General features: G+C 45.8%; 1 long non-coding RNA gene across 2 annotated transcripts; it reads right to left on the reverse strand.

Moving 5' to 3' along the window:
- Positions 1-907: 907 nt before the first annotated feature.
- Positions 908-8,736, reverse strand: LOC106588116 (uncharacterized). Of its 2 annotated transcripts, none has more exons than XR_014382880.1 (3): positions 8,641-8,736; positions 5,941-6,134; positions 908-2,537 (listed from the first exon to the last, which is right to left on the reverse strand). It is a non-coding gene; the product is annotated as an uncharacterized LOC106588116 (long non-coding RNA). The 2 variants fall into 2 exon arrangements; XR_014382879.1 differs by having other exon boundaries at positions 8,584-8,715.
- Positions 8,737-11,730: the final 2,994 nt, after the last annotated feature.

The raw sequence follows: 11,730 nt of genomic DNA on the forward strand, positions 1-11,730 counted from the left end.
AACACCATGCTCTACCAACTGAGCTACAGGGAAGGCTGAGCAGTTTCCTTCCTCTGCGGCAACTGAGTTAAGAAGGACACCTGTATCTTTGTAGTTACTGGGTGTATTGATACACCATCCAAAGCGTAATTAATAACTTCACCATGCTCAAATGAATATGCTTTTTATTTTTACCCATCTACCAATAGGTGCCCTTCTTTGCGAGCCATTGGAAAACCTCCCTGGTCTTTTTGGTTGAATCTGTTTGAAATTCACTGCTCGACTGAGGGGCCTTACAGATCATTTGTATCTGTACGGTACAGAGATGAGGTAGTCATTCAAAAATCACATGAAACACTATTGTTGCACACAGAGTGAGTTCATTATTACGTTACTTGTTAAGCACATTTTCCCTCCTGAACATATTTAGGCCGTAACAAATGGGGTTGAATACTTGAAAAACACAGTTCCACTTTGATATTATGGGACATTGGGTGTAGGCCAGTGACAAAAAAAAATCTAAATTTAATCCATTAACTCAGGTCAAGGGGTGTCAATACTTTCTGAAGGAACTGTACCTACCAGCTCTCTAACAAGGTCAGCAATACTTTCTGAAGGATCTGTACCTACCAGCTCTCTAACAAGTTGGTCAGAAATACTTTCTGAAGGATCTGTACCTACCAGCTCTCTAACAAGGTCAGCAATACTTTCTGAAGGATCTGTACCTACCAGCTCTCTAACAAGTATATAGACTGAAAAAAATGTATGAAATTGTATGAAATGTATGCATTCACTACTGTAAGTCGCTCTGGATAAGAGCGTCTGCTAAATGACTAAAATGTAAATGTAAGTTGGTCAGCAATACTTTCCTGTTGAGATTTTGTCAAACATTTCAAGCAGCTGAAGAACAAACGGCACAGACAACCAATAGAGTTTAAATGTCATTTAATTTCAACATTCTGGATTGTAAGAAACATTGACATGATTTTGCAGGGATTAGTTTCAGGCTGTATAGACCAATGAATGGTGTCTTACAGCCTGATGAATCAGACTACCCTTATTGCTACTGTTCATTTCCAATGAAGGGTAGTACCTCTCAATAGCATGCCACATCTCTGCTCTGACAAAACAACCTCCTCTGTTGAGTCCAATATCTATATTAGAGGTAGGCAGTATTAACACGTCTCAAATGGTGACAGAGGATAAACTAGAACAGAGCTCTGATGCTGTGGCTTCAGCTGCTAGAGGATCCTAAGGCTTCAGTTATGAGAGTTAACCCTAACCCCTACCCCCTAACCCCTAACCCCTACCCCCTACCCCTAAGGCTTCAGCTGCTAGAGGATCCTAAGGCTTCAGTTATGAGAGTTATGAGCATCAGAGCTCTGATGCTGTGGCTTCAGCTGCTAGAGGATCCTAAGGCTTCAGTTATGGTGCTAAATAACACAAGGGTTATGGTTAACCCCTAACCCCTACCCCTAAGGCTTCAGTTATGGTGCTAAATAACACAAGGGTTATGGTTAACCCCTAACCCCTACCCCCTACCCCTAAGGCTTCAGTTATGGTGCTAAATAACACAAGGGTTATGGTTAACCCCTTAACCCCTAAACCCTACCCCTAACTCTAACCCCTACCCCTAAGGCTTCAGTTATGGTGCTAAATAACACAAGGGTTATGGTTAACCCCTAACCCCTACCCCTAAACCCTAACCCCTAACCCCTACCCCTAAGGCTTCAGTTATGGTGCTAAATAACACAAGGGTTATGGTTAACCCCTTAACCAATAAACCCTAACCCCTAACCCTAAGGCTTCAGTTATGGTGCAAAATAACACAAGGGTTATGGTTAACCCCTAACCCATAACCCCTACCCCTAACCCATAACCCTAACCCCTACCCATAACCCTAAGGCTTCAGTTATGGTGCTAAATAACAAGGGTTATGGTTAACCCTAACCCCATAACCCCTACCCCTACCCACTAACCCCTAACCCCTACCCATAACCCCTAAACCCTAACCCCTACCCATAACCCTAAGGCTTCAGTTATGGTGCTAAATAACACAAGGGTTATGGTTAACCCTAACCCCTACCCCCTACCCCTAACCCCTAACCCCAAGGCTTCAGTTATGGTGCTAAATAACACAAGAAAACATGAACTAAAAAGACATACACTTTATTTGGAATCAGCGGGGCACACAGTTTGCTATAGAAATCCACAGGTATATTGTGGCTTGGTGGTCATCATGCTACACTATAGAATAATGTTCAGAATGAGACATGCAGAATCAACGTGGGCAAACCGCTAAATCCTTCGCTCTATTAATTCAATCAGGTAGATAGTTTATTACGGTCGAATCCAATAAGCCACAACGAGCAGTGTGATTTGCCATAAGGGAAGAACGTAGGAATCTAAAATGTAGAGATCCGTTCTCATAACATCAAGAAGAAGTCCTGTGACACAATGGGACGGGTGTCTTGTCTTCTGGACGTTATTTGGACTTGGGGTCATGACCTTCCTTGTCAGCTGCCCTTCTCTGCTTCTGCTGCATTATCTCTGCATCCCTACAAGGAATGGGATGCATGTGAGATGCAACATCCTCAGACTCGTGGCCATATAATATAACTCCTTGGGCCAGTTTCCCGGAGCCAGATAACACCTACTCCTGGGAAAGAAAGCACGTTCAATGGAGAATCTCCAGGACAAGGCCACATCTGGGTCCCAGGAAACCACACCTTTATTATTAAACTGGTAAATTAATCACATGAACACTATCTAGATACCTCAGCTAGTATATAGACTGAACACTATCTAGATACCTCAGCTAGTATATAGACTGAACACTATCTAGATACCTCAGCTAGTATATAGACTGAACACTATCTAGATACCTCAGCTAGTATATAGACTGAACACTATCTAGATACCTCAGCTAGTATATAGACTGAACACTATCTAGATACCTCAGCTCGTATATAGACTGAACACTAGATACCTCAGCTCGTATATAGACTGAACACTATCTAGATACCTCAGCTAGTATATAGACTGAACACTAGATACCTCAGCTAGTATATAGACTGAACACTATCTAGATACCTCAGCTAGTATATAGACTGAACACTATCTAGATACCTCAGCTAGTATATAGACTGAACACTATCTAGATACCTCAGCTAGTATATAGACTGAACACTAGATACCTCAGCTAGTATATAGACTGAACACTAGATACCTCAGCTAGTATATAGACTGAACACTATCTAGATACCTCAGCTAGTATATAGACTGAACACTATCTAGATACCTCAGCTAGTATATAGACTGAACACTATCTAGATACCTCAGCTAGTATATAGACTGAACACTAGATACCTCAGCTAGTATATAGACTGAACACTATCTAGATACCTCAGCTAGTATATAGACTGAACACTAGATACCTCAGCTAGTATATAGACTGAACACTATCTAGATACCTCAGCTAGTATATAGCCTGAACACTAGATACCTCAGCTAGTATATAGACTGAACACTATCTAGATACCTCAGCTAGTATATAGACTGAACACTATCTAGATACCTCAGCTAGTATATAGACTGAACACTAGATACCTCAGCTAGTATATAGACTGAACACTATCTAGATACCTCAGCTAGTATATAGACTGAACACTATCTAGATACCTCAGCTAGTATATAGACTGAACACTAGATACCTCAGCTAGTATATAGACTGAACACTATCTAGATACCTCAGCTAGTATATAGACTGAACACTATCTAGATACCTCAGCTAGTATATAGACTGAACACTATCTAGATACCTCAGCTAGTATATAGACTGAACACTAGATACCCCAGATGGTATATAGACTGAACACTAGATACCTCAGCTAGTATATAGACTGAACACTATCTAGATACCTCAGCTAGTATATAGACTGAACACTATCTAGATACCTCAGCTAGTATATAGACTGAACACTATCTAGATACCTCAGCTAGTATATAGACTGAACACTATCTAGATACCTCAGCTAGTATATAGACTGAACACTATCTAGATACCTCAGCTAGTATATAGACTGAACACTATCTAGATACCTCAGCTAGTATATAGACTGAACACTAGATACCTCAGCTTGTATATAGACTGAACACTAGATACCTCAGCTAGTATATAGACTGAACACTATCTAGATACCTCAGCTAGTATATAGACTGAACACTAGATACCTCAGCTAGTATATAGACTGAACACTATCTAGATACCTCAGCTAGTATATAGACTGAACACTATCTAGATACCTCAGCTAGTATATAGACTGAACACTATCTAGATACCTCAGCTAGTATATAGACTGAACACTATCTAGATACCTCAGCTAGTATATAGACTGAACACTATCTAGATACCTCAGCTAGTATATAGACTGAACACTAGATACCTCAGCTAGTATATAGACTGAACACTATCTAGATACCTCAGCTAGTATATAGACTGAACACTATCTAGATACCTCAGCTAGTATATAGACTGAACACTAGATACCTCAGCTAGTATATAGACTGAACACTATCTAGATACCTCAGCTAGTATATAGACTGAACACTAGATACCCCAGATGGTATATAGACTGAACACTAGATACCTCAGCTAGTATATAGACTGAACACTATCTAGATACCTCAGCTAGTATATAGACTGAACACTAGATACCTCAGCTAGTATATAGACTGAACACTATCTAGATACCTCAGCTAGTATATAGACTGAACACTATCTAGATACCTCAGCTAGTATATAGACTGAACACTATCTAGATACCTCAGCTAGTATATAGACTGAACACTATCTAGATACCTCAGCTTGTATATAGACTGAACACTAGATACCTCAGCTAGTATATAGACTGAACACTAGATACCTCAGCTAGTATATAGACTGAACACTAGATACCTCAGCTAGTATATAGACTGAACACTATCTAGATACCTCAGCTAGTATATAGACTGAACACTAGATACCTCAGCTAGTATATAGACTGAACACTATCTAGATACCTCAGCTAGTATATAGACTGAACACTAGATACCTCAGCTAGTATATAGACTGAACACTATCTAGATACCTCAGCTAGTATATAGACTGAACACTATCTAGATACCTCAGCTAGTATATAGACTGAACACTATCTAGATACCTCAGCTAGTATATAGACTGAACACTAGATACCTCAGCTTGTATATAGACTGAACACTAGATACCTCAGCTAGTATATAGACTGAACACTATCTAGATACCTCAGCTAGTATATAGACTGAACACTATCTAGATACCTCAGCTAGTATATAGACTGAACACTAGATACCTCAGCTAGTATATAGACTGAACACTATCTAGATACCTCAGCTAGTATATAGACTGAACACTATCTAGATACCTCAGCTAGTATATAGACTGAACACTATCTAGATACCTCAGCTAGTATATAGACTGAACACTATCTAGATACCTCAGCTAGTATATAGACTGAACACTATCTAGATACCTCAGCTAGTATATAGACTGAACACTATCTAGATACCTCAGCTAGTATATAGACTGAACACTATCTAGATACCTCAGCTAGTATATAGACTGAACACTATCTAGATACCTCAGCTTGTATATAGACTGAACACTAGATACCTCAGCTAGTATATAGACTGAACACTAGATACCTCAGCTAGTATATAGACTGAACACTAGATACCTCAGCTAGTATATAGACTGAACACTATCTAGATACCTCAGCTAGTATATAGACTGAACACTAGATACCTCAGCTAGTATATAGACTGAACACTATCTAGATACCTCAGCTAGTATATAGACTGAACACTAGATACCTCAGCTAGTATATAGACTGAACACTATCTAGATACCTCAGCTAGTATATAGACTGAACACTATCTAGATACCTCAGCTTGCGTGCAGCAGCAGACAACCCATCCTCACTCTTCTTGCCCCTGGTCTGGTCTGGTCTGGTCTGGTCTGGTCTGGTCTGGTCTGGTCTGGCCTGGTCTGGTCTGGTCTGGCCTGGTCTGGTCTGGCCTGGTCTGGTCTGGTCTGGTCTGGTCTGGTCTGGTCTGGGCAAGTTCACGCTGGTTTCCTCCTGCAACCCAGAGAAACACAACAACAAAAGAGGATGAGAATGTGCGTTACACAGGAGAAGACAGACTTGGCGCTCCGGTACCGCTTGCAGTGCGGTAGCAGAGAGAACAGTCTATGACTAGGTTGGCTGGAGTCCAGGATGGCAGGAAGCTTGGCCCCATTGATGTACTGGGCCGTACACACTACCCGCTATAGTGACTTGTGGTCGGAGGCCGAGCAGTTGCCATACCAGGCAGTGATGCAACCAGTCAGGATGCTCTCGATGGTGCAACTGTAAAACCGTTTGAGGATCTGAGGACCCATGACAAATCTTTTCCGTTTCCTGAGGGGGAATAGGCTTTGTCGTGCCCTCTTCACGACTGTCTTGGTGTGCTTGGACCATGTTAGTTTGTTGGTGATGTGGACGCCAAGGAACTTGAAGCTCTCAACCTGCTCCACTGCAGCCCCGTCGATGAGATGCTCGGTCCTCCTTTCCCTGTAGTCCACAATCATCTCCTTTGTCTTGATCACATTGAGGGAGAGGTTGTTGTCCTGGCACCACACGGTCAGGTTTCTGACCTCCTCCCTATAGGCTGTCTCATCGTTGTCGGTGATCTGATTGATGCTTATTTATATAACCCTCTTAGGCCTCACTCCCCCCTATCTGAGATATCTACTGCAGCCCTCATCCTCCACATACAGCACCCGTTCACTCCCCCCTATCTGAGATATCTACTGCAGCCCTCATCCTCCACATACAACACCCGTTCACTCCCCCCTATCTGAGATATCTACTGCAGCCCTCATCCTCCACATACAACACCTGTTCACTCCCCCCTATCTGAGATATCTACTGCAGCCCTCATCCTACTGCAGCCCTCATCCTCCACATACACACCCGTTCTGCCAGTCACATTCTGTTAAAGGTCCCCAAAGCACACACATCCCTGGGTCGCTCCTCTTTTCAGTTCGCTGCAGCTAGCGACTGGAACGAGCTGCAACAAACACTCAAACTGGACAGTTTTATCTCCATCTCTTCATTCAAAGACTCAATCATGGACACTCTTACTGACAGTTGTGGCTGCTTTGCGTGATGTATTGTTGTCTCTACCTTCTTGCCCTTTGTGCTGTTGTCTGTGCCCAGTAATGTTTTTACCATGTTTTGTGCTGCTGCCATATTTTGTGCTGCTGCCATGTTGTGCTGCTACCATTGTTGTTGTCATGTGGTGTTGCTGCCATATTGTGTTGTCTAGTGTTGCTGCCATGCTATGTTGTCGTAGGTCTCTCTTTATGTAGTGTTGTGGTGTCTCTCTTGTCGTGATGTGTGTTTTGTCATATATATATATATATATTATATATATATATTATATATATATATATTATATATAAAATTCACCCAAGGCTGAAAAAGGGCAAAAGAACATTGGCTAAGCTGGAACACAAGCCCATTGCAAATGAATGGAATGGAATGTTCACTGGAGTGACGCTTAGAATTCCATTTGGCCTAAATGGCACAAAAAAATGGATACCATTTTTATTTTACCACAACAATCTGTTCTTAGGACCAAACAGAAAAATAAAAACTTGTGTAGAAAGTAAACATCCGTGCCAAGTGTGCTTATGACTGCATAACGAAGTAGGAAAACATTGCAACTACTACTGGTCTAGCGTTTGATGACAACTGAATACACTGCCCTGCCTTACATAATTAGAAAGAGGAAATTCTCATGTCCGACTTGAAAAAGTAAAAATATACACATTGCGAGGTATTTGGCAAAATAGACAGACACCTATATTCCCCTATAGGAAACAATGGGACGAGCTGACAGTTTCCATCTGAACTACCAACAACGTGGCAGGTCTCATTGTCAACAATAGAACTACGGCAAGAGGCTGGGTCATACGGGCTGCACGGCGGATGAGATTAACTCGTTTTATCAGGAAAAACAGCGTTAAAAATGTCATGTGTCCAATAGAGACAGAACTACGGCAAGAGGCTGGGTCATACGGGCTGCACGGCAGATGAGATTAACTCGTTTTATCAGGAAAACAACGTTAAAAATGTCATGTGTCCAGCCTAACACACCCCTACTATTTCAGAAAACGTGTCATTCGATGGCTAGCTACATTCGCTAACGTTAGGCCACCAAAGTAAACAAGCACTAGGTTTGCAAGGTCAAACGTGTAATTTTTAGGCGAAGGAAATGTGATAACAGACCAATGGCTGGCTGTGTTTGGCTGGAGATACTGTAGATAGCCAACGTTAAAGAAAGCTGGACAGCTATTAACGTGGCGAACCTAACCTTGCTAGCTGGCCATTACTAGAACGTCTCTGGCCAAAGCACAACGCATTTACCATGGACGGCGTAGAGGCGACAGCTAGACATTATCCGTTAGCAAACTAACCGAAATTATTATATTACACATGAAATGAAGTCAATCGTACAGTTAAAGAATATGGTGATACCCACTGGTCATTATTCCGATTTTGATGCTTTCAGAATAGTAGATAAGCTACATAAGCTCACCCAAAGGGCCGCCGACCGCTAGTAGCTACCTTCCTGAACCTGACGTCACAACAACACGGTACAGAAATCTCGCGATAACACCGCAGTCAAACGTGAGGAAGAGAGGCATGTAAACACATCATCTTTGGTGTTATCAAACAAATTCTGCAGATGTGAAACCTCTAAATAAATGTAAAAATGCTCCATTGTAATAAGTGTAAATGTGGTGACAAAGTACAATTGAATAGTATTTAAAAACAGCTAGTTACACATTAATCACAATGTATCTGCCTCCTGGAGATATCTAACAGTGTTACATGTAGGCCAACAGCAGAGGACAGTGTAACCAGCCACATGAAACAGGAGGACTGGAGCCCGTAGACACACAGGACTGGAGCCCATAGACACACAGGACTGGAGCCCGTAGACACACAGGACTGGAGCCCATAGACACACAGGACTGGAGCCCGTAGACACACAGGACTGGAGCCCATAGACACACAGGACTGGAGCCCGTAGACACACAGGACTGGAGCCCGTAGACACACAGGACTGGAGCCCGTAGACACACAGGACTGGAGCCCATAGACACACAGGACTGGAGCCCGTAGACACACAGGACTGGAGCCCGTAGACACACAGGACTGGAGCCCGTAGACACACAGGACTGGAGCCCGTAGACACACAGGACTGGAGCCCGTGGACACACAGGACTGGAGCCCATAGACACACAGGACTGGTGCCCGTAGACACACAGGACTGGAGCCCGTAGACACACAGGACTGGAGCCCGTAGACACACAGGACTGGAGCCCGTAGACACACAGGACTGGAGCCCGTAGACACACAGGACTGGAGCCTGTGGACACACAGGACTGGAGCCCATAGACACACAGGACTGGTGCCCGTAGACACACAGGACTGGAGCCCGTAGACACACAGGACTGGAGCCCGTAGACACACAGGACTGGAGCCCGTAGACACACAGGACTGGAGCCCGTAGACACACAGGACTGGAGCCCGTAGACACACAGGACTGGAGCCCGTAGAGACACAGGACTGGAGCACATAGACACTGGAGCCCATAGACACACAGGACTGGAGCCCATAGACACACAGGACTGGAGGCCGTAGACACACAGGACTGGAGCCCATAGACACTGGAGCCCGTAGACACACAGGACTGGAGCCCATAGACACACAGGACTGGAGCCCATAGACACTGGAGCCCGTAGACACACAGGACTGGAGCCCATAGACACACAGGACTGGAGCCCATAGACACTGGAGCCCGTAGACACACAGGACTGGAGCCCGTAGACACACAGGACTGGAGCCCGTAGACACACAGGACTGGAGCCCATAGACACACAGGACTGGAGCCCGTAGACACACAGGACTGGAGCCCATAGACACTGGAGCCCGTAGACACACAGGACTGGAGCCCGTAGACACACAGGACTGGAGCCTGTAGACACACAGGACTGGAGCCCATAGACACACAGGACTGGAGCCCATAGACACTGGAGCCCGTAGACACACAGGACTGGAGCCCGTAGACACACAGGACTGGAGCCCGTAGACACACAGGACTGGAGCCCGTAGACACACAGGACTGGAGCCCATAGACACTGGAGCCCATAGACACACAGGACTGGAGGCCGTAGACACACAGGACTGGAGCCCGTAGACACACAGGACTGGAGCCCATAGACACACAGGACTGGAGCCCGTAGACACTGGAGCCCATAGACACACAGGACTGGAGCCTGTAGACACACAGGACTGGAGCCCATAGACACACAGGACTGGAGCCCGTAGACACACAGGACTGGAGCCCGTAGACACACAGGACTGGAGGCCGTAGACACACAGGACTGGAGCCCGTAGACACACAGGACTGGAGCCCCTAGACACACAGGACTGGAGCCCGTAGACACACAGGACTGGAGCCCGTAGACACACAGGACTGGAGCCCGTAGACACACAGGACTGGAGCCCCTAGACACACAGGACTGGAGCCCGTAGACACACAGGACTGGAGCCCGTAGACACACAGGACTGGAGCCCATAGACACTGGAGCCCGTAGACACACAGGACTGGAGCCCGTAGACACACAGGACTGGAGCCTGTAGACACACAGGACTGGAGCCCATAGACACACAGGACTGGAGCCCATAGACACTGGAGCCCGTAGACACACAGGACTGGAGCCCGTAGACACACAGGACTGGAGCCCGTAGACACACAGGACTGGAGCCCGTAGACACACAGGACTGGAGCCCATAGACACTGGAGCCCATAGACACACAGGACTGGAGGCCGTAGACACACAGGACTGGAGCCCGTAGACACACAGGACTGGAGCCCATAGACACACAGGACTGGAGCCCGTAGACACTGGAGCCCATAGACACACAGGACTGGAGCCTGTAGACACACAGGACTGGAGCCCATAGACACACAGGACTGGAGCCCGTAGACACACAGGACTGGAGCCCGTAGACACACAGGACTGGAGGCCGTAGACACACAGGACTGGAGCCCGTAGACACACAGGACTGGAGCCCCTAGACACACAGGACTGGAGCCCGTAGACACACAGGACTGGAGCCCGTAGACACACAGGACTGGAGCCCGTAGACACACAGGACTGGAGCCCCTAGACACACAGGACTGGAGCCCGTAGACACACAGGACTGGAGCCCGTAGACACACAGGACTGGAGCCCATAGACACTGGAGCCCGTAGACACACAGGACTGGAGCCTGTAGACACACAGGACTGGAGCCCATAGACACACAGGACTGGAGCCCGTAGACACACAGGACTGGAGCCCGTAGACACACAGGACTGGAGCCCATAGACACACAGGACTGGAGCCCGTAGACACACAGGACTGGAGCCCGTAGACACACAGGACTGGAGCCCGTAGACACACAGGACTGGAGCCCGTAGACACACAGGACTGGAGCCCGTAGACACTGGAGCTCGTAGACACACAGGACTGGAGCCCGTAGACACACAGGACTGGAGCCCGTAGACACTGGAGCCCGTAGACACACAGGACTGGAGCCCGTAGACACACAGGACTGGAGCCCATAGACACTG

This window comes from Salmo salar, chromosome 26 (genome assembly GCF_965601325.2).
Source record: "Salmo salar chromosome 26, fSalSal1, whole genome shotgun sequence".
NCBI lineage: Eukaryota > Metazoa > Chordata > Actinopteri > Salmoniformes > Salmonidae > Salmo > Salmo salar.